Source organism: Lithobates pipiens, unplaced genomic scaffold (assembly GCF_037356315.1).
Source record: "Lithobates pipiens isolate NorthernLeopardFrog02 unplaced genomic scaffold, aLitPip1_a1.2 Scaffold_8, whole genome shotgun sequence".
Classification (NCBI taxonomy): domain Eukaryota; kingdom Metazoa; phylum Chordata; class Amphibia; order Anura; family Ranidae; genus Lithobates; species Lithobates pipiens.
Window position 1 is genome coordinate 134,219,115 of NW_027507903.1, and position 23,749 is coordinate 134,242,863.

At 48.2% G+C, this 23,749-nt stretch overlaps 1 long non-coding RNA gene across 3 annotated transcripts in view; it reads left to right on the plus strand.

Moving 5' to 3' along the window:
- LOC143962992 (uncharacterized) overlaps positions 1–23,749 on the plus strand; it is a 93,802-nt gene that overhangs the window by 34,329 nt on the left and 35,724 nt on the right. For all 3 annotated transcript variants that reach the window (XR_013270852.1, XR_013270853.1, XR_013270854.1), the window contains exon 2: positions 21,735–21,810. This is a non-coding gene — a long non-coding RNA (uncharacterized LOC143962992). The remainder of the gene's footprint in view (positions 1–21,734; positions 21,811–23,749) is intronic.

Genomic DNA, 23,749 nt, shown 5'->3' on the forward strand with positions numbered 1-23,749 from the left:
ACTGCAGCAGTCCTTCAGCGGTATAGGGACTGACGTACAGTCTGCTAAACACTAATACACAACCTGCTTGGTCCACAAAAGTTCTTATAAGGACTGGTAACTTGGTATAGGGTGCTACGGTACATAGGCTTGAGTGCGGTACAGTCTGCTGTTCTGTAAGGACCGCTATCGGTCCACAATAGATAGGGTTGACGTGCACCACTGCTGACCGCTGCCCTATACTGCAGCAGTCCTTCAGCGGTATAGGGACTGACGTACAGTCTGCTAAACACTAATACACAACCTGCTTGGTCCACAAAAGTTCTTATAAGGACTGGTAACTTGGTATAGGGTGCTACGGTACATAGGCTTGAGTGCGGTACAGTCTGCTGTTCTGTAAGGACCGCTATCGGTCCACAATAGATAGGGTTGACGTGCACCACTGCTGACCGCTGCCCTATACTGCAGCAGTCCTTCAGCGGTATAGGGACTGACGTACAGTCTGCTAAACACTAATACACAACCTGCTTGGTCCACAAAAGTTCTTATAAGGACTGGTAACTTGGTATAGGGTGCTACGGTACATAGGCTTGAGTGCGGTACAGTCTGCTGTTCTGTAAGGACCGCTATAGGTCCACAATAGATAGGGTTGACGTGCACCACTGCTGACCGCTCACCTATACTGCAGCAGTCCTTCAGCGGTATAGGGACTAAGAGTTTTGTCACAGGGTCATTTAAAAAATGACATGCAGAGGAAGAGGCAGGCCCTTCCGCAGGGGTGGTAGGGGTAGGGCAGGAGCAACAGGCTTGAGCCAAAGTGGGAAGTTGCAGAAGGTGCGTTCAATTACTTTAAAGGATGCACCAGACTTGGTTGAGTGGCTCGCTCAGCCTTACTCTTCTGCACCCTCCTCATCCTCTCGATCTGCACCCTCTTCTTCACTCTCTGCTATGTGCACCCCCAAAGACACTACCACCAACAACACGACCACCACCACCACCACCACATACCTTCCGCTTGAGTCACTGGAATTATTTTCCGATCCATATCAAGAGGACATTTCTGATGCGCAGCCACTCTTGGTATTGGATCAGGAAGAGGAGGTAGCAACAAGCGCTACTCAGCAGTCTGACGCCAGTACCCAGATCAGCCCAAGGAGGAGGTTGGTCCCCGGTGTTGCTGCCTACTCCGAGATCTCTACTTATAGCGGTGGGGAAGGTGACGTTGATGATGACGTGTCTAGTGATGTCACGTGGGTGCCCACAAGAGAGGAAGAGGAGGGGAGTTCAGAGGGAGATATGGACCAGCAGATAGGGAGGAGAAGCAGCAATGACTTACATTGCACAGCAGGGACAAAGCAGACTGCAAATGTATCAGGAGCGAGTCATCGACCATGTACGGTCACATCTGGCGCTCCCAGGACACCGGCACATGGCTCCGCAGTGTGGGCTTTTTTTAACGTGTCCGCTGCTGACAATAGCGTTGCCATCTGCAATCTTTGCAGTCAACGCGTTAGTCGCGGTAAGCCCAATACTCACCTAGGGACGACCGCCTTAAGAAGGCACATGAGCAGCCATCACCGAGCCCAGTGGGAGCAACGGAACACACAAAGCCACACTGCAGGCTCTCACCGTCCAGCCTCGTCTTCTACTTCTCCTTCTCCTCTCTCCTCACAATTGTCCTCCACTCCACCTTCCATCACGCCAAGCTCACATTTTTCTGCAAAAAGGCAGGCTTCCGTGGGCCTAATGTTTGAGCGTAAAAAAATGATGATGCCGGATAACCCTCTTGCCCAACGGTTGGCGGCTGGCTTGTCAGAACTCATAGCCCGCCAACTACTGCCATATAAACTGGTGGACTCGGAGGCCTTTCGCAAATTTGTGGCCATTGGAACACCACAATGGAAGGTCCCAGGAAGGAAGTATTTCTCAGAGAAGGGCATCCCAGAGCTATATGGCCATGTTCAGCGGCAAGTGAATGTATCTCTGGCACACAGTGTCGGTGCCAAGATACATCTGACCACAGACACGTGGTCTAGCAAACACGGGCAGGGAAGGTATATCAGTTTTACTGCCCACTGGGTGAACCTTCTGACGGCCGTCAAGCATGTAACCCGTGGCACCCGTGTAGATTTGGTTTTACCGCCACGGATTGCATGCAGGCCTGACTCTTCTTCTCCTCCTCCTACTCCATCCTCCTCCCTCTCCTCCTCAGCTGCCTCCTCCTTTTCCGCTGCTAGCGTCTCTTCCACTGCACCGCCCAAGCTCCCCAGAACCTATTCCACATGCCAGGTGAGACGTTGCCATGCCGTGCTGCGTCTGTTGTGCCTGGAAGCAAAGAGCCACACTGGCCCGGCACTCCTTTCAGCTTTGCGTTCACAGGCAGATGAGTGGCTAACACCGCTCAATTTGACAGTTGGTAAAGTGGTGTGTGACAACGGTGCCAATCTGCTTAGCGCATTGAAACAGGGCAAAATCACGCACGTGCCGTGCATGGCACACGTCTTAAACTTGGTCGTGCAGCGATTCCTTGTCAAATACCCTGGGGTCCAGGACATCTTGCGGCAGGCAAGGAAAATCTCGGCCCATTTCAGAAGATCTTACACGGCCATGGCTCGCCTTGCTGACATTCAGCGGCGACACCATCTGCCGGTCAGACGTCTTATTTGCGATTGCCCGACGCGATGGAACTCAACCTTCTATATGCTTGATAGGCTGCTCCAGCAGAAACGTGCAGTTAACGTCTACCTGTATGAACTCTGCGAAAGAAACGGTTCTGGGGAGCTGGGTTTTTTTTCACCGCGCCAGTGGCTGCTCATGCGCGACACATGCAGACTTCTGCGGCCATTTGAGGAGATCACCAAACTGGTCAGTCGCAGCCATGGCGCCATCAGTGACATGGTACCTTATGCCTTCTTTCTGGAGCGTGCATTGCGTCGTGTCATTGATCAGGCTGTGGAGGAGCAGGAGCGGGAAGATGAGGAAGTCGCAATGCTGGATGAATTCCCAGGGGGGGCTACTCTATCTGAGACAAGTCAACAACAGGAGTCTGATGAGGAGTCAGAGGAGGATGGTGCCGGGGCGGATGAGCAGGAGCAAGAAGAGCATGCTTTAAACCTTTCTGGGATCCCTGTTGTGCGAGGATGGGGAGAGGAGAATGAAGAGGACGACATTATCCTGGATGATGAGCAGGAGCCAGGCCACCACACCGCTTCCACTTTAGTGCAAATGGGGGCCTTCATGCTCCAGTGTTTTAATAGGGACCCCCGTATAAAAAGCATGAGGGTCAAGGACCAGTACTGGGTGGCAACGTACTTAGACCCCCGGTACAAACACAAAATGGCGGAAATGTTACCGCCGTCGCAGAGGGCTGTCAGAATGCAGCACTTCCAGGCCTTGCTTCGAGAAATGCTGCATTCTGCTTTTGCGTGCGCTGGCAGAGGAGCAATTCCCACTCCCAGAGAAGGATTTGCGGGTACCAATCCAACAGCGCCTGCAAGAAGAGGCCGGTTTGAAGATGTGTTGGTGACTTCGGATATGAGGTCATTCTTTCAGCCGACCCATCGACAGGTGTCATCCGGATCCAGCATCAGGGAACGCCTAGACCGTCAGGTGTCCGACTACATTGGGTTAACGGCCGATGTGGACGCTCTGAGGAGTGATGAACCCCTAGACTACTGGGTGGGCAGGCTTGACCTCTGGCCAGAGCTTGCCCAATTTGCAATCGAACTGTTGGCTTGCCCCTCATCCAGTGTCCTGTCCGAAAGGACGTTCAGCGCAGCAGGGGGGATTGTGACCGATAAGCGTACTCGCCTAGCTCACCACAGTGTTAACTACCTCACATTTCTAAAAATGAATGAGGCATGGATCTCGGAGGAATTCAACACATGTGACCAGTAGACCATGTATATGTCTATAAACTATTTTTTTAATCAAGCACACAGACCTTCTTAATTCATTTGGCTCACTTCCTTGACCCAAAAAAGCACACCGTACTATATGCCCCTACCCTCCTCTTTGAAGAGGTTGAGCGGTGTCATATTTCTACTGGGGCTGCTTATGATATCCCTGTGCTGTGCTGACTTCCTCCTGGGGGTTCTTATTATGAAGGGATCACACTATCCCTGTGCTGTGCTGACTTCCTCCTGGGGGTTCTTATTATGAGGGGATCACACCATCCCTGTGCTGTGCTGACTTCCTCCTGGGGCTGCTTACGGTGCTGCTGTCAGTGCTGTATGTCACGGTGCTGCTGTCAGCGCTGTATGTCACGGTGCTGCTGTCAGCGCTGTATGTCACGGTGCTGCTGTCAGCGCTGTATGTCACGGTGCTGCTGTCAGCGCTGTATGTCACGGTGCTGCTGTCAGCGCTGTATGTCACGGTGCTGCTGTCAGCGCTGTATGTCACGGTGCTGCTGTCAGCGCTGTATGTCACGGTGCTGCTGTCAGCGCTGTATGTCACGGTGCTGCTGTCAGCGCTGTATGTCACGGTGCTGCTGTCAGCGCTGTATGTCACGGTGCTGCTGTCAGCGCTGTATGTCACGGTGCTGCTGTCAGTGCTCTGTATTACGGTGCTGCTGTCAGATGCCTCTATCACGGTGCATGTGTCATTCCGGTATGTCACGCTGCTGGTGATCATCTCCTGCACCCTCTTCTTTGCCTACCCTGGTCCCTGACCTTCCCTCTCCTCCATTGCCTTCATTAGCTCCATAGTCCTGAATTGTTAGAACAATTTCCCAAATAAAATAAAAATGCTTGTAGTTATCGATCCCAAATTCACCTCATACATGTATTATGTCATTGTCCAGATGGTGGGACTACGTTTTACCCCCTAATAATTACCACGTGGCCGCAAATTCGACATGAAGGTTTGCAAAGTTCGCCTCCCATTGAAGTCAATGGGGCCCGCGGCGAACGGTCGGTTTCGCGAACGTTTGGGTCCGTTCGCATTTCGCGTTCGCGAAACGTCCCGTCGGAAGTTCGTCCATCACTAATGAGGGGATCACACCATCCCTGTGCTGTGCTGACTTCCTCCTGGGGCTGCTTACGGTGCTGCTGTCAGTGCTGTATGTCACGGTGCTGCTGTCAGCGCTGTATGTCACGGTGCTGCTGTCAGCGCTGTATGTCACGGTGCTGCTGTCAGCGCTGTATGTCACGGTGCTGCTGTCAGCGCTGTATGTCACGGTGCTGCTGTCAGCGCTGTATGTCACGGTGCTGCTGTCAGCGCTGTATGTCACGGTGCTGCTGTCAGCGCTGTATGTCACGGTGCTGCTGTCAGTGCTCTGTATTACGGTGCTGCTGTCAGATGCCTCTATCACGGTGCATGTGTCATTCCGGTATGTCACGCTGCTGGTGATCATCTCCTGCACCCTCTTCTTTGCCTACCCTGGTCCCTGACCTTCCCTCTCCTCCATTGCCTTCATTAGCTCCATAGTCCTGAATTGTTAGAACAATTTCCCAAATAAAATAAAAATGCTTGTAGTTATCGATCCCAAATTCACCTCATACATGTATTATGTCATTGTCCAGATGGTGGGACTACGTTTTACCCCCTAATAATTACCACGTGGCCGCAAATTCGACATGAAGGTTTGCAAAGTTTGCCTCCCATTGAAGTCAATGGGGCCCGCGGCGAACGTTCGGTTTCGCGAACGTTTGGGTCCGTTCGCATTTCGCTTTCGCGAAACGTCCCGTCGGAAGTTCGTCCATCACTAATAACGAAGAGTATCTGAGTGTTAATCATGGGGTGAAGTGAAAACTGCTGTAGAGAAGGAAGTTTTCAAAAGAACAATGAAGAGCTGAAGAGGAGAGGAAGAAGAGTATGGAAAAGGGAGAAGCCAAAAAAATAGAAAGAAAAAAAAAGGGAGAGAAGGAGGAGGAAAAAAAAGGAGGAGCTTCAGGGGATCATACCACCAATTCCGATAAATGGTAAGCATAAGATTGTAAAATCTAGGCGGGCTAGCATGACATATCCAAAGATGGCAGACCAGGGCCAGATCTAGACTGTTTGATGTGGGAGTGGTATAAAAAATGTCAAGAGGGCAGAGGATGGGAGGTCAACAGGATAGTGCACAGGGCGTCAGCAGGGCAGAGAATAGGATCAGCAGTTTGTAGGGAAGTGTAAAGAGGCTATTGGTTTTTAGGGCAGTGTACAGGGGTTACCAGGGCAGAGGACAGGAGGGAGCAGAGCAGTGTACAGTGAGTCAACAGGGCAAAGGATGAAAGGTCAGCAGGGGACGAGCTGAGGACAGGGGTAAGCAGGGTGGAGGACAGGGATCAGTGTTGGCAGGGCAGAAGAAAGGGGTAACGGCTGGCAGGGCAAAGGACAGTGGTCACCGCTGGAGGGGCAGATGACAGGCATAACTGCTGGAGAAGCAGAGGACAGGGATCACCATTGGCAGGACAGAGGACAGGGACAACCACTGGCAAGACACAGGAAATGGGTCAGCACAGGAGAGGAAGAGGATAGGGACCACCACTGGCAAGACAGAGGACAGGGGTCACCACAGGAGAGGCAAAGGACAGGGAACACCGCTGGCAGAGAAGATCACCTCTTGGGAGGCAAACAACAGGGATAGCCACTAAAGAGAGAGAGGACAGGGATCACCAATATAGAGGAAGAGGATAGGGATCACCACAAGAGAGGGAGAAGGCAGGGATTGCCCCTAGAGAGGGAGAAAACAGGGATTACTGCAAACTGCAAACAAAATCATTGTTGTATTAAGCAAAAAAACTGTATGTTGATATTCTTGTAGATATGCATTTCCCTTACACAGTTTATTGCGAAAGAGGAAAGACATATTGCAATAGAGTTAAGGACAGTGTTGAGAATGCCTAAAACCTTGTTCTGCATTGACCCCAAGAAAACATCTTTGAGCAAACTACATGAAAGGGAGTTTTGGATTGTACATAAGATACTTTTAGATGTTCCCAGTGTGGGATCTACTGTGGTCTACATGGATCCTAGAGCACAGTAGAATGTATAGAGATAGCCTAACCTTTGACATTACAAGCACAGGGCAGTTAAACAGAGGAAAGGCATGATGGCAAGCCTTGGTCGGTAACTTTACTGGCAAACAAGCCCCCCATATTCATACAGGCTCTGTACTTGTTAAACTAATTATTATACTGTGGTCTGGTCTACCTGTGGATCGCATAGGGATGGCAAAAAAATTCATGGGTGCATGTGCCAAAGTATATAAGCTTTTTTAACAAATCTCTTATGCTGGAGCTAAAATGCTGCACTGATGTACAACATGCTAATTGGCTGTTCCAATTCAGTTAAAATAACAGTATACCACAATGGTAAACTACTGCCCAAAGTACAAATACTTATATAGATAGGTAGGTGCAGATGAAGAGTAATCTTTATTAGAACATGAACTCTCTAACTGAGATTAGACAGCAAACACCCTATTTACTTACAATCAAAATCAAATCATTAGGATTTTCCATGTGTTAGTGTCAGTCATGTAAGAATTGATGTGGGTGCTCTCCCCTACAACAACACTTACATTACAAACATTACAAACCAAAACACTTTCAAGGCATGATAAAGAATTTCTCTAGTTTCTCACCAAATTTAAAAGTGACCAGTGTTCAGGTCTATGCAACAGAGAGAGAGGATGCAAACAACAACCCGACCCATAATCATTCAAAAAAGAGCCTCCATAGTCCCAGTGGGTTCTTTTTTTTTTATTACCAATATTTTATTGAAGATATTGCAGGTTACAAATAACAAGACATCATACCCCCAGTGGGTTCTTAGGCAGAAAAACAGCATGCACGCTTTGTATTTTGCCCCTAACATGATGTAGAAGAAGACCTTCTTAAATATCAGGGATACGATTTAGCCATGGAACACAGTAGCTAGCAGCACTAGGGTGGTCAGATTGAATCCCAACCATGACACTATCTGCATGTACTGTAATTAGTTTGTTCTCCTTGTGCTTGTGTGGGTTTCCTCCAGGTACTCCAGTTTCTACCCACACTCCAAAGACATGCTGGTAGGTTAATTGACACTTGTCTAAATTGTCCCTAGTATGTGTATAAATGTGAGTTAAGAATCTTAGATTGTAAGCTTTTCAAGGGCATTGACTGATGTGAATGTACAATATATATTCAAACCACTGCGTAAAATGTTTGTGCGATATAAATGCCTATAATAAAAATAATAGCCATTAAAAACAGATATCATAGAATGCATGTAAGTGCACCATTATTTCATGTGAGTTAGAATTTCTTGAACTAGAAAAATGTTTTCCAAATTTTTGGAAACAACAATTAAAGTTTGTCTCAATTTTAATTGCAAAAAAGGTCTAAAATATATATTGCAGGTTTCATTAAAAATGCTTTACCTACTGTTGCCCATCAACAGGATCACTAGGATTCTGTTGATGGGCAAATTGGCATATGCCACTTGCTTTAGACATCAATTTAAAATGCTTCTGTGATTTCAGGATTCATTGACAGGTGCATTTGTACTGCAGCTGACTTCCTTCTGACCTCCTGTGACCTGCTTCATGTTGCTTTTGCATTTCTATAGACTTGTATCAGGAGGTAAACAGTTCTAAAGCCCATTGATATGTGATCCTAGAATGATAGTAGCAGTCATTCTGCAACATTTACCTGAGCAAATGGTCCTAACAAAAGGATATGCTAAGCATTATATTAGATAACCTATATGTCAAATTTACAGCCACAGTTATAGTTCCTGGTACAAATAAAGAAGTCTTCAAAGACCTTAACAATCACAGAACAAAGCTACTGACTATTAAATAAGAAAATAAGCCAATGACCTGCTAAAATGAATAAAAAATCATGTATATTATTTCATCTTGATGGTGTATTTACAAGAAACATTTGGTTAGCACCAGTTTTAGACTCGGTTCACACAGGGGGCGACACGAGGCGACACGACTTGCCGCGCCGCGACCTGCCGCGACCTCAGCGGCGACTTGCAAATGACTTCTGTATAGAAGTCAATGCAAGTCGCCCGAGGTCGCCCAAAAGTAGTACAGGAACCTTTTTTCTAAGTCGGAGCGACTCGAGTCGCTCCTCTTAGAACGGTTCCATAGTACAGAACGGGGGCGACTTGTCAGGTCACGGCACGGCAAGTCGTGTCGCCCCCTGTGTGAACTGAGCCTTACTGGTCACTACAAAGTCATATAATTTATAGTAAACTGTAAGCCCACTGATCTTAAAAACCAGAATAAAATGGATGCTGTATGAAACCAAACAGTTCTCCAATGTTTTATATGATATTTACACTAGGAAATACTGCTAGGAGTATCATGGACCACTGTTCTTGGGCAGATACAGAAAAAGAGAACATGAAGACTAATTTAGTCCCAAATTGTAAGCCTGGATGGAGTAGTTAACACTCCCCAATGTTTACAAAGAAGGTTATGTCAGGTATGCCAGTTGAATTGACTTATATAAGCCATGCCATAAGCCTGTATAATTAGAAACCTTATAACTCATAAGAACTATACAAGTCTCTTTATACGCATGCACCAATGACAACCTTGTCCACCAATGACAACCTCATCATCGGGATTTTTATTTGAGGTAGCACTCAACACTAAAATGAAACTAAACTAAACTAAACTAAATTAAACTAAACTAAATCTAAACTTAAACCTGTTCCCACCCCAATTCTAAGCCCTATACTAAGTAGTAGAGGAAAGATGTTTATAGTTACCTATTCTGAGTGCACTCCATCCCAGTAATATGATCTCCTGAATGGCCGACTTCAGTGAAGAGGAGAAAATGCCGACAATGGCTGCAATGTCTGTGTGGCGACGTCACCCATAGGCTTACTATGGGCCATGCATTGTCGGGTGTTACTCCTCTACAATGAAGTCAGCACTGGGAGCCAATCTGAACTGGAGCGCTCTGAGAATAGGTAAGCATAAGCATCTTTCCTCTACAGGGTAGTTAGTATAGGGCTTAGAATGGGGGCGGGAGCAGGTTTAGGTTTACCGTATATACTCGAGTATAGGCCGACCCGAGTATAAGCCGAGGCCCCCAATTTACCCCCAAAAAACTGGGAAACCTATTGACTCGTGTATAAGCCGAGGGTGAGATATGCCTGTCCATCCCTGAGTGTGTCCGTCCATCCCTCTGTGTCCGTCCATCCCTGTGTGTCCGTCCATCCCTGTGTGTGTGTCCATCCATCCATCCCTGTGTGTGTGTCCATCCATCCATCCCTGTGTGTGTGTGCGTCCATCCATCCATCCATCCCTGTGTGTGTGTGTGTGTGTGTGTGTGTGTCCATCCATCCATCCATCCCTGTGTGTGTGTGTGTCCATCCATCCATCCATCCCTGTGTGTGTGTGTGTGTCCATCCATCCATGTGTGTGTGTGTGTGTGTGTGTGTGTGTGTGTCCAGCCTACCTGTGTCCCGAGCCTCCGTCCGGTCCCGTCCCGAGCCTCCGTGTCGTCCCGTCCCGAGCCTCCGTGTCGTCCCGTCCCGAGCCTCCGTGTCGTCCCGTCCCGAGCCTCCGTGTCGTCCCGTCCCGAGCCTCCGTGTCGTCCCATGCCAGGATCGCCGCTCTTCGTCGGCGCCCTGGCGGCCATTCCCCTGTTCAAAAGCCGCGCCTCCGCCTCCGCCTGTGATAGGCGGAACACTCAATTTCCCAGCAGTCAGTGTTCCGCCTATCACGGACATCGGCTCATCCGAGGATGAGCCGATGTCCGTGATAGGCGGAACACTGACTGCTGGGAAATTGAGTGTTCCGCCTATCACAGGCGGAGGCGGAGGTGCGGCTTTTGAAAGGTAGAATGGCCGCTGTCTGTCTGCTCGACACGCTGTTCGGGCAGTCAGACAGCGGTGACTCGAGTATAAGCCGAGGGGGGCACTTTCAGCCTCAAAAAAGAGGCTGAAAATCTCGGCTTATACTCGAGTATATACGGTAGTTTTTTTTGACTGGACTTCTACTTTAATGTTGATATGGGTTTTATTTTAGATTAACCACTTTTCTACCAGTGCAGGTTTTTTTTTTGGGGGGGGGGGGGGTTATGCACATGTTAAACTATTTTTTTTAAAGAAAATCACTTTAAACCACCAAACAATGATATATTTTCCCTGTAGAAGACAATGATTGCAGTTTTTATGTCATATGATATTCGCAATATTTGTTTATCAAATATGTATTTCAAAAATATACTTTATTGAATTTTACTGCACACAAACACAATATTTTTTTTTTTGGTTAAATGTAAAATATGGGGTTTCATCTAGGTAAAATATACCAAACATGTGAAGCCTAAAAATTTTGCATATCTGTAAAATGGCAAAAAAATCTTTGGTTCCCAAAATGATCTATATGTGACAGTTTAAAAAGCCTTTACAAGTTATCAGTTTAAAGTTAACCATGAGCTATGGCCCCAGAATTATTGTTTTTACTCCAATGTTTGTGGAAATACAGGCAGTCCCCGGATTACGAACATTCCAGGTGCAAATGACTCCTACTTACGAACGGAGGTGGCGTGATGTCACTGCTGGCTGATTGCCATCCACACTGGTCCCAGAGCATCCATCTTGCAGTGCCGGACAATGCTGCAATACTGCATGGCTACAAAAGCCACAAATAACATGACCACACTCACAGAAACACCTGGAACATCCCACGTCACTGCACAGGCTGGAGTTAAACTTAAAAAATTTACTGTTCCGACTTACAAACAAATTCAACTTAAGAACAAACCTACAGTCTTTTCTGGTTCTTGTAGCCCGGGGATCGCCTGTACCTCACATATGTGTGACACGATTTATGTAGACATACGTGCCCTATGTGCATGTTTGCATTCATATGTGTATGGGGGTGACAGAGGTGCTTTTAATTTTTGTTTTTATTTTTTAAATTTAACTTTATTGCTATCACAAGGAGGCTACCAAGCCTCCTATGTGATAGCTTGGGAAGTTGACAGGTCCCCTTTATGGAGACATCAGGGGTCTATTAGACCCCAGTGTCTCCTTTGCCCTGCACTGCATCTAATTAAGCGCATACCATGCTTGATTCACCTTTTCCCAGCTACAGTAGTCTCAAATGACAGAAGTAACAAAACCCTCCTTGTATCTGAGTTAATTAGTACAGAGGGGATCGAGGTACAGAATTTCTTGATCTCATCCCGCTTGGCATCCTGAAACCATTTACCCTGGTCCCAGCCTCCATGGAGGGACAGGAAAACCGGGGAACCATTGCAGGCGTCACTGGCGGGGGGGGTTGGAACATTTAGTGAGCTGTTAAAGTGAATGGGCAGCTCTACAGCTGCCTGGATCATTTCTGCATGAGAACCAAGACTTGGCTGTGAGCTTGGTAGAAAATAGATTAAACACCTCTTTTTGAAGCAGCAGCAGGGCTTCCCCTTTAAAAAAAAACTGTGCCTTTGTTTCAGGTGTAGAACTTTAGAGTCTCCATTTATTTAGTTTTTTCTTAGAAAAGGGATTGAACTGCTTTTTTTTAAAGTTGTTTTTATTGTAATTTCAAGGTAAAAAAAAAAATACAATACAGAGCCTATTGGGCATAGCCAGGCTCGGTCACACACAAACTAAAACTAAAATAATAACAAACATCTAAACTACTGTACGCACAACCACCTGTGTAGATTATCTAAAGTATTCTTCTATTTCCACAGATACTCCACATAGCTTATTTTAATTATTTATGAAATTAAATGATGTACACGTTACATATACACATTCATATTCCCCCCTCTCCCCATAACTATTGACCGAGCAACCCAAGGAAGCCTACAAGTTCAGAGATGCTACTTGAGCCATTACAGGTAATTAATAGAGTGTTACTAATCGTTCATTGAGTCTGCATTAGTGGACAGGGATTCCGTCCAGATGTCCCATATTTTATGGAATTTCTTAGCACAGCCACGTGACAGTTAAGTAGCCTTGTATAGTGGCAGACTGAGTTCACTAACCTCTTCCAAAAAAGTATTAAGGGTGCGGACGAAGCATTCCATCGGAGTACTACAGACCTACGGGCATAATAAAGTAATAATCCTAGTAGGGTTCTGCTTGCCTGGCGAGGGGCCCAACTGATTTTTTTGCAGCAGCAGCAAGGTTTCCCTTAAAGAAGTGAGCTTTTGTTTCAGGTAAGAAAATTTGGAGATAACATGTATTTTGTGTTTTTTAACCACTTGCCAACCAGCGACATACCAGTACGTCACTGGATTGGAAGGGCAATATTTTGGTCATCACTGCAGCTGCAGCAATGATTGAGATATTATTTTTTTAGGGTTGGTGATTCAATGTAAAAGTAATCCTAGCAGCTAAAGTCATCACACCCTTCTCCCGCCACCACCTTTACCAGGCCAAGAATGCGACTGGCGGCAACTGGTTCCTGGGACACAGTGAGACGAACTGATGTTGCTCCTCCCGGTGCATGACTTCAGAAACCAGAAGCGACAAGGATTTTGCCACTTCCATTTTCATTCTCATGTAAACAAGCCTTTTCCTGGCTTGAAAAAGCATCTGATCAAACCGATCTTTATTTGATCGGATGCTTTGGAGGGCAGAGGAGAGATCTGGGGTCCCCCCCATGTCCGCATAGATGAACACATACGTAGGTTGTGCACGTGCATGTAAATGGCAATCGTACCACACATGTAAAGTATCATCGTGAATGTGTTAAAAAGAGCAGTAGTTCTAGCACCAGACTTCCTGTGTAACTCTAATCTGTTAACCTGGTAACTTGTAAAGGCTTATGAAGGTATTTATTTACTCGGCATAACATTATCTTTTATACTTTACCAAACAATTGGGTTTTATATTAAGTTTTTGTACATTAAAATTCACCAACGTGTATTATTTCCCAAAGAATTGTGTTTGAAAAACTGCTGCGCAAATAACGATAGCGATCACTTGATCCCTGGGCCACGCAAAGTACCCAGGCTGGATCAAGTCCATATATGTGATTGAGCAGCAAACGTACTGTCAGCAGTCAGCAAGTAGTTAAAGTATAACTAAAGGCAAAACTTTTATTTTTGTTTTTGATAGAGTGGAGATAGATTAGAACACCCTGTCAGACATGTACGTAGCTGTAGTGCAACGTAAGCGTAGGACATACATGACAGGGTGCAAGGCTTACGCAGGGGAATGGTACGAGGGGTTAAGAATGTTACAAGGCTTACCTGATTGGAGGATGGTGTAAGAGGGGGTGGAGTAGAGTTGATGTGAAGGCACGTGAGTCTAGGAGGGTCAGCAGTCTGGAGCAGCAGGTCAGGAGGAACGTTCAGGATCAGCTACCTGGAAAAGATGAGTGGGTTAGAGCAGCTTTGGGCCCAGCTTAGATCAGCCGCAGAACAGCATGGCGCAGACTGGTTACAAAGCCAAATTGCGGCCACCCTTCAAGGGGTAGGGCAGGGACCTTCCGCAGATGGGGTACCCTCGACACGGGCAAGGAGGTCTCGGCCCCCTGTGCGCCTTAGCCCTGATATTGCCCCCCGTACTCAGCGCCGGCTTGGGAGCCCCAGTTGGGCCCCTTCAGGCCCCCCTGCTAAGCAGACACCCCGGTCGTCTAGTGGGGGGCCTGGGAGGAATCCCCGTCCACGGCTGAGTCCCAGAGGGAGGGGGGTCACTCACCGGATCCTGCCTCAGGCCACCTCCAGGACCGCGCGATCGTTGGTGGTTCCAGTGGTTCCCCCTGGCGATGCTCCGGTCGGGGGGGCCGCTCGACGGGGGAGAGTGGGGTCCTCGGGCGCCGGCCTTGTCCCGGAGGCGGCCGTCGGCCTGCCACGTGTGGGCGCCATCTTAGCTTCGGGGGGGGGCCCATTAGAGGATGCAGAGCGGCAGTCGGGTGGCCACGCCTCCGGGCATGTTTCTGTGCCTGGGAGGGAGGGCCAGCGGAGGAACAGCGCGCGCGCGCTCGGCGCGGCGCACGCTGATGACGTCGGCGGAAGTGAGGTCGGCGCGACCGGAAGTGATGTCCTAGTAAACAAAAAACATGGCGGCCGCCATGTACAACGACAGGAAACCGGTCGGGAGCGGCCTGGGCCGTCTGGCATGCCAGCGCAGAGGCCCCCGAGGGTCAGGACACTGACGGAGGACAGCAGCATGGAAGAGGGAGAGCTGCAGGAGGACGAGTGCGATCCGGCGGCGGCAGTAGGGGCAGCGGCTGGAGGGCCTTCCAGGCAACAGCAGCCCGGTAAGTCCTTGGGGTCTGTGGGGGGGTTTCTTGCGGGGGTGAGTGGGGGGGATGCAGGGGTGGGGGGGCGAAGGGGGGGGGGGAGTTGTTGGTGGTGTTGAAAGAGCTGCTGCGCAGCCTGCAGGGTGACTCGGGGCCGGTGCACGCCCCGAGTACTCCATGGGTAGGGCCGCCCGCCGCGGCTCGGTTAGAGCTGGGGACGGCTGTCCCCTCCGGTTTGGGGTTGTCGGTGGGTGGGGTGGCAGCGGAGACGCAGACAGAGAGGGAGGTGCTGGCGCGGAAGGACGGCGAGGGACCAAGTGGGGCTACGGTGGACAAAGACAAGGATGCTGAAAAGATTCGCTTGGCAGATGCGGCGAGGAGCGAAGTTTATGTGTGCTTCGAGGGACCGTTAGGGGCGCATTTGAAGAAGGAGGTGAGGGAGAAGATTTGGAAGGACGAGTTTGTGGAGATCTTCTCGTTGTTGCCGTTGGAGAAATTTAATTTAGACAGGGTCAAGCCGGATGAGAGCAAGAAAGAAGAGGAGGAGAAGAGGAGATATAGGCTTATTCCGCGCACGTTTGCGAATTGGCTGCAAGCGTTTGCGATTTTAGCTAGCGTGATTGGGGAAAAGGCGCCGGAGAATTGTTCGGCATTGTTCTGTTACCTGGAGGCCATTAGTGAGGCGCACAGGGTTTATGGGGGCTTGGCCTGGTTACGTTATGACGAACAGTTTCGTCAACGCAAAGCGGTACGGACGTCCATTAGGTGGGACCACAAGGACATCAGCCTGTGGATGAAGTTGATGACTTCGGCCCGGGCCCCGGGACAGTTTTTTCCAGGGGGGGCCGGCGCCGCCGCCTCAGCGGGATCGCTGGCCCCAAAAAAGAAGGGGGTCTGCTGGCAATTTAACGACGGGACGTGCAAGTTTGGTACCGCCTGTCGTTACAAGCACGAGTGTTCGGGATGCAGTGGAGGGCACCCCTTCGCACGTTGTTTCAGACAGGGAAAAGGTCGTACTGGAGATTTCGCTGGAAAAAGGGATGACGCCGGTGAGGCTGGAAAGGATGCTTCCTTTCCTAAGTAGGTATCCTGATCGTGCGGCGGCGGGGTTGTTGGAGGCTGGTTTTCGGGATGGGTTTAGGATTCCGAGTGCGTTGAGGGAGGTTCCCCCGCTGGCCAAGAATTTAAGGTCAGCTTTGCTGCATGAACACGTGGTGTCGGCAAAATTGGCTAAGGAGGTGGCGTTGGGCCGGATGGCCGGCCCATTTCTTGCCCCTCCGATGGCGGATCTGGTGGTCTCGCCTTTGGGGGTTGTTCCGAAGAAGGAACCGGGGCAATTCAGGATGATTCACCACCTGTCTTACCCCAGGGGCGGATCGGTAAATGATGGTATTGACCCGCAAGCTTGTGCGGTTACTTATACATCATTTGATGCAGCGATAGCGTGGGTGAGAAAGTATGGCAGGGGGGCTCTTTTGGCTAAAACGGATGTAGAGGCGGCATTTCGTTTGTTGCCGGTTCATCCGGGGAGTATGCGCTTGTTGGGTTGTTGCTGGCAGGGGTCGTATTTTGTCGATCGCTGCTTGCCCATGGGATGTTCTATCTCGTGTGCACTTTTTGAGCTGTTCAGTTCGTTTTTTGAATGGGCTGTTCGGGAGACGGCGGGAGTCAACTCGGTCATACATTACCTGGATGACTTCCTGTGTGTAGGGCCGCCAGGATCCCGCGGCTGCGGGATACTGCTGGGGACGTTGCAACATTTGGCCGAACGGTTTGGGGTTCCCTTGGCGAGGGAGAAGACGGAGGGTCCCAGGTCGGAGATAGTGTTTTTGGGAATCACGATTGATTCCATGGCCATGGAATGTAGGTTGCCTGAGGAGAAGGTGGTGGCGCTGCGGCAGGAGGTGGTCGCAGCGCGGGGAAAACGAAAACTCAGGTTGAAGGAATTGCAATCGCTCCTGGGCAAATTGAATTTTGCTTGCAGGATTATGCCTATGGGGAGAATTTTTTGCAGGAGACTGGCGGCAGCCACAGCAGGGGTGAAGGTGCCCACTCATTTTGTGCGGTTGTCCAGAGACTTACGGGATGATCTGGGTGTATGGGGGGTGTTCCTGGTGGAGTTTAATGGGAGAGCGATTGTGCAGGAGGGACCGGTCAGCAACGCTGATTTGGTTTTGTTTACTGACGCAGCGGGTTCGGCAGGTTATGGAGCTTATTGCCAGGGGCAATGGAGTGCCGAACCATGGCCGGACTCTTGGAGGGAGGCGGGGTTTTTAACTAACCTGGCGTTACTGGAGCTTTTTCCCATAGTTCTGGCGGTGGAATTGTGGGGGGACAAGCTCCGGGATAAAAAAGTGCGCTTCCATTGTGATAACATGGGAGTGGTGGTGGCCATAAATAATGTTTCGGCCTCCTCCCCCCCGGTGGTTAGGTTGTTAAGGAGGTTGGTACTCAGTTGTTTACGGATTAATGTGTTTGTTTATGCGGTGCATATCCCTGGGATTGAGAATAAGTTGGCGGATGCTCTGTCTCGTTTCCAGTGGGAGGACTTTCGCAGAATGGCTCCGGACGCGAACAGACGCGGGGACCCGTGCCCTCCAGAGATGTGGGGGATTGCGTTGGAATCATCGGAGGACTGATTCAGCAGTCGTTGAGTGCAGGTACTCGAGCGGCTTATAATGCAGTGTGGAGGGAATGGTCGAACTGGTTGGGTGAGGTTGGGGGGTCGGAGGGCCCGGCTGAGCTGCTGCGGTGGGTATTGGGTTTTATCTGTTACAATTATGTGTCTGGGGTGTCGGGCTCGGCAGTCAGCAAGAAAATGTCGGCTTTGGCCTTTTTGTTTCAATGTAAGGGGTTGGCGGATGTGACTAAGAATTTTTTAGTTAAAAAGGCGTTGAGGGGTTTTAGAAAAGGGGCGGCAAAACGGGATTTGCGGCGCCCGATTTCTTTTGAAGTTTTGGGTATTTTGTTGAGCCACGTCCGGGAAGTGTGTTCTCTGGTTTTTGAACAACTACTTTTCCGAGCTGCTTTCCTGGTGGCATTTTTTGGGGCGTTTCGGATAGGAGAATTGGTGTCGCCATCTAAAACAGCTCCGGGGGGTTTGGGGAGGGGTGACGTTTCATGGGCCCCTTCTTCGGTGGTGATTTTGGTCAGGAAGTCCAAAACGGACCAGTTGGGTAGAGGGGTGCGGGTAACATTGTTTCGGGGGACGGACCCTAGTTTTTGTCCGGTGGAGGCTTTAAGGGTTTATTTGGAGGTTCGCCCGGACCGGGACGGGGTGTTATTCATGCATGCGGATGGTTCGTGCCTTTCGCGGTTTCAATTTACGGCAGTGTTGAGGAAGTGTTTGCGGAGCGGGGGTTTGTCTCCGGGAGAGTATGCTGCTCATTCCTTCCGGATAGGGGCGGCCACGGAGGCAGCTAGATGGGGATTGCCGGAAGAGGTTATTAAGCAAATTGGGAGGTGGGAGTCTCGGAGGTATCGGCTTTATGTGCGACCGCACCTCGTGTAAAAGGGGTGGGAGTATGGTCATTGGAGTGGTCGACTATATGTTTTTGGTTGTTTTGGGTTGGGTTGGTTAATTTTTGGTTATGTCATTTCAGAGCCGGGATGTCTCATTTGGATTTTGGGACATTCTTTTGTGTTCTGGGGGGCTAGACGGGCGGATGTAAGGCCGGACGGCAGGCAACTCAGACTGTCCAGGGATGAAGGCCGGGTTCGATGGATTGGCATCCCGGGACTGATGTGGCACAGGGTGGTGTCAGAGGTTCATCGCTATGCGGGCCTGGATCGGGCACCGGACGTACTGGTCCTACATGTGGGAGGTAATGACTTGGTTGTCAGGCCGATGCGCAACATCATTAAAGACATACGGTGGGACTTCCTCAGGCTTCGTACTGCCTTCCCGGACATGATTATTGTGTGGTCCGATATTGTGGCCCGCATGTCTTGGAGGGGGGCCCGGTCTTGTGAGAAGATTAATAGGGCCCGGATTAAGGTGAACAAAGAGGTGGGGAGGTTTGTTGCCCGGAATGGTGGTATTGTGGTGAGGCATTGGGAGTTGGAAGTGGAGACGTGGAGGTATTTACGGGGGGATGGTGTCCACCTTAACCCAATCGGGATTGACCTGTGGGCTTTGGGTTTGGAAGATGGCATTGGCAGGGCTCTGCAGGTGTGGCGGCAGGCACAAGGGTGAGGTGTCACTCTTGTGCTGCTGTGGCGGTAGGGTCCTTGACGGCTGGTATGCAATCTATCTGTTCCAAATTAGGTTTTGGTAAAGTTAGGACCCATCATGGGTATGGAGTCCTCCCGGGTGGTCTGGCGGCTGGCCAGACTGACGGGCTAATAAGTTGGGGGTCTGTGGTCAATTGGTAAGTCCCCGAGGCAAGTTGGCGGCTGGGGACGAATGCCATAAAAAGTTGGGATTACAGGCTCAAGTTGAAATGGGGTCGTCAGGGATCAACAACTGTTTATCTGATGAGCTGGTTTTGGTTACAAGAAAATATATGGTAAAATAAAATGGTTACAGAAGTTTTAAAGAAAAAGTTTTAGTTTGGTTTATTGTTTAAATAAAGGCCTGGAAAGGCCATTTACATCCAGCAGGTGTCTGTGTCATTTTTTATAAGAAAAGGTATAAAAGGGGTGTACATGTATGGATTGGCGTAGTAAGGTATCTGGCTACCTTGTCAAGACATGTACGTAGCTGTAGTGCAACGTAAGCGTAGGACATACATGACAGGGTGCAAGGCTTACGCAGGGGAATGGTACGAGGGGTTAAGAATGTTACAAGGCTTACCTGATTGGAGGATGGTGTAAGAGGGGGTGGAGTAGAGTTGATGTGAAGGCACGTGAGTCTAGGAGGGTCAGCAGTCTGGAGCAGCAGGTCAGGAGGAACGTTCCCGCCCGCCCGCCCTGTTAATGGGGAGGGTTGGTTGGATATGGGGTGACCATGAGTACGCGTGGCGGTAGGGTCCTTGACGGCTGGTATGCAATCTATCTGTTCCAAATTAGGTTTTGGTAAAGTTAGGACCCATCATGGGTATGGAGTCCTCCCGGGTGGTCTGGCGGCTGGCCAGACTGACGGGCTAATAAGTTGGGGGTCTGTGGTCAATTGGTAAGTCCCCGAGGCAAGTTGGCGGCTGGGGACGAATGCCATAAAAAGTTGGGATTACAGGCTCAAGTTGAAATGGGGTCGTCAGGGATCAACAACTGTTTATCTGATGAGCTGGTTTTGGTTACAAGAAAATATATGGTAAAATAAAATGGTTACAGAAGTTTTAAAGAAAAAGTTTTAGTTTGGTTTATTGTTTAAATAAAGGCCTGGAAAGGCCATTTACATCCAGCAGGTGTCTGTGTCATTTTTTATAAGAAAAGGTATAAAAGGGGTGTACATGTATGGATTGGCGTAGTAAGGTATCTGGCTACCTTGTCAAGGTTTTTATTGCTGTCTCTGCCCCCATTAGAGAGATTCACCCTCTCTAATGCCCTGTACACACAACCAGTTTTCCCGTTGGAATAAACTCTGATGGAATTCCGCTGAAACTGTCTTGCGTACACACGATCACACCAAAGTCTGATCATCAAGAACGAGGTGACATACAGCACATATGACGGGACTAGAAAAAGGAAGTTCAATAGTCAGTAGCCAATTGCTTCCATCTCGTACTTGCTTCAGAGCATGTGTCGTTTTTGGTCCGTCGGAACAGCATACAGACAAGCGGTTTTCCCGATAGGAATTGGTTCCGTAGGAAATATTTAGAACATGTTCTACTTCTAGGTCCGTCAGAATTTTCAAAAAAAGAAGTCAGATGAGGCATACACATGATCGGAATATATGATGAAAAGCTTCTGTCTGACTTTTTCTGTTGGACATTCCGCTCGTGTGTGCACGGCATAAGTGTCCTGTTTACCATTATCATTGAAAGTGAAACTAAAAGAAAATCCCAAATAGAGGAGAAATCTTCCAATGTCCTCTCACTTCCTGTTTTGGAACAGGAAGTGAAGGTACATCTCCCAAGATGGCAAAAAAAAATTTGGCATGGGTTGTAACCAACCCCCCCACCCGTACACACCATCGGACTTTCAGACAATGAAACCATGGATTTTTGTTTGAAGGATGTTGGATTTAACTTGCCTTGCATACAGACGGTTGGCCAACAATTACAAACGTAGTGACGTACAAGACGTACGTGATTACTCCATTACGAATGCTAGTTTTACAAGAGCGAGTGCTTCTGGCTCGTACTTGATTCCGAGCATGCGTGGACTTTTATCCAACAGACTTGTGTACACACGATCGGACTTTCCGACAACAAACATTTGTTGGCGGAAAATTTGAGAACCTGCTAGCCAACGTTTGTTGGCGGAACGTCCGACAACAAATGTCCGATGGAGCATACACATGGTCGGACGTTCCGCCAACAAGCTCACATCCAACATTTGTTGTAGGAAAATCTGATTGTGTGTACGCGGCATAACTCTATCCAAAACTAACAAAAACGTGTTGCCTATAGTTCTACTTTAACTGCATTGGTTCTCTGTTGGCTTTCATATTAGATTGTAGGCTCTAACATGCAGGATACAAATGCTTCTTATGTTTTATCTCTTGTTGTCATAGATGAAAGGATTGGATGGAGTCATTCATCAATCCACCAACCTGCCAGTTCATCTGCAGCTTTTCTGATCTCAGAATGGTAAGTACAAGGCTTTAAATCCTCCAGGAGGCTGCTGTAACCAGATGTCCCAGCTATATTTCTACAGTACATATACTACCCAGTTATAGATTTCCTCTATAGAGCCTGTTTCTAGATAAAAATTTATATATTTTCAGGGATTGGTTATCCACTTAAGCCCTGGACCAATTTGCAGCCAAAGGACCAGGCCCCTTTTTGCGATTCGGCACTGCGTCGCTTTAACTGACAATTGCGCGGTCGTACAACGTGGCTCCCAAACAAAATTAGTGTACTTTTTTTCCCCACAAATAGAGCTTTCTTTTGGTGGTATTTGATCACCTCTGTGGCTTTTATTGTTTGCGCTATAAACAAAAATAGAGCGACAATTTTGAAAAAAAATTCAATATTTTTTACTTTTTGCTATAATAAATATCCCCCAAAAATATATAAAAAATATTTTTTTTTCCTCAGTTTAGGCTGATACATATTCTTCTATATATTTTTGGTAAAAAAAATTGCAATTAGCGATTATTGGTTTGCAGAAAAGTTATAGCATTTACAAAATAAGGGATAGTTTTATAGCATTTTTATTAATATTTTTTTTTACTAGTAATGGCGGCGATCAGCGATTTTTTATTGTGACTGCAACATTATGGCGGACACATCGGACATTTTTGACACATTTTTGGGACCATTTTCTTTTATACAGCAATCAGTGCTATTTAAATGCACTGATTCCTGTGTAAATGACACTGGCAGTGAAGGTGTTAACTACTAGGGGGCGAGGAGGGGTTATGTGTGACATTGTGTGTTTTTTTTTATTGTAGGGGGCATGGCCTGGCATGTGACATCACTGATCGTCTTTCCCTATAACAGGGAATAGAAGATTGTGACAGCCACAGTAGGAAGCAAGGGGAGAGGTTTGTTTACACAGACCTCTCCTCATTCTTCAGCTCTGTGACCCAATTGTGGGACACCAGCAGCGATCGGGTCCACAGATCCCACAGTCACGGACACAGAGCTCAGGACCGGGTCGCGAGAGCGCTGCCGACAGCTGGCTTGCGACCCGCAGCTGGGCACTTAAAGAGCAACGTACCTGTACGTGCTTGTGCCCAGCTGTGCCATTCTGCCGATGTAAATGTGCAGGAGGCGGTCCTTAAGCGGTTATAAAGCACATTCGAATATATTAAAGGAAACCTGTACCAAATGAATATGGATTCCACTGTTCCTGAACGCAATAGTCTCTTACTCCCGGATAGCAATTAATTGGGCTGCAAGTTTGAAAATGGCTTGCTATGCTATTGCTAGACTTGCGAGGCTTCACAAGTCTATTGCACAATTGCAGCAAGTCTGTATTGCATAACTCCAGATCAACTTTCTTTGCAAACATTCTGCAAGTCTGCTGCAGGTTCTGGTTCAGTTATGTTGTGCAATAGTTATACCACCTCAGGGCTTACTGTGTCTGAATTTGGAAAAAGTGTCAACTAGAATTTGTGCTTCAAGCACTCTGCAAGTGTACAACTTGCCAGTAAAAATGTGCAGCAAGTTAACAAGACTTGCAATTCAACACTGCCACAAATTTGTGGCAAGTTATTCTTGCTATCTGGGCTAATGTATACAAAAAAGACCTTCTGATCTTACACTGACTTCTCTAACTATGTGCTTGTTTAAGGTCAGTGACTCCACAGAATTGGTATTTATATAGGAAGGTCAGAGAGCATCCTCTGTATTTTTATCAGTATTCATCTCATTTAGGCTGGCTTCACAGATATGCATTTGCATCTTCCTGCAATTTTTCTATTGCTTTGGGTAGGTACATTGACATGTGCTGCCAGTACCATCAAAAGCCCCTACAGCAAGCATTAACAGATCAAAAACAGAGATTAACTTTTTTCAACATTACATATCAATGCACCACACAGATGTGAACTAACACCATTGAATAACAATGGGTAAGAGG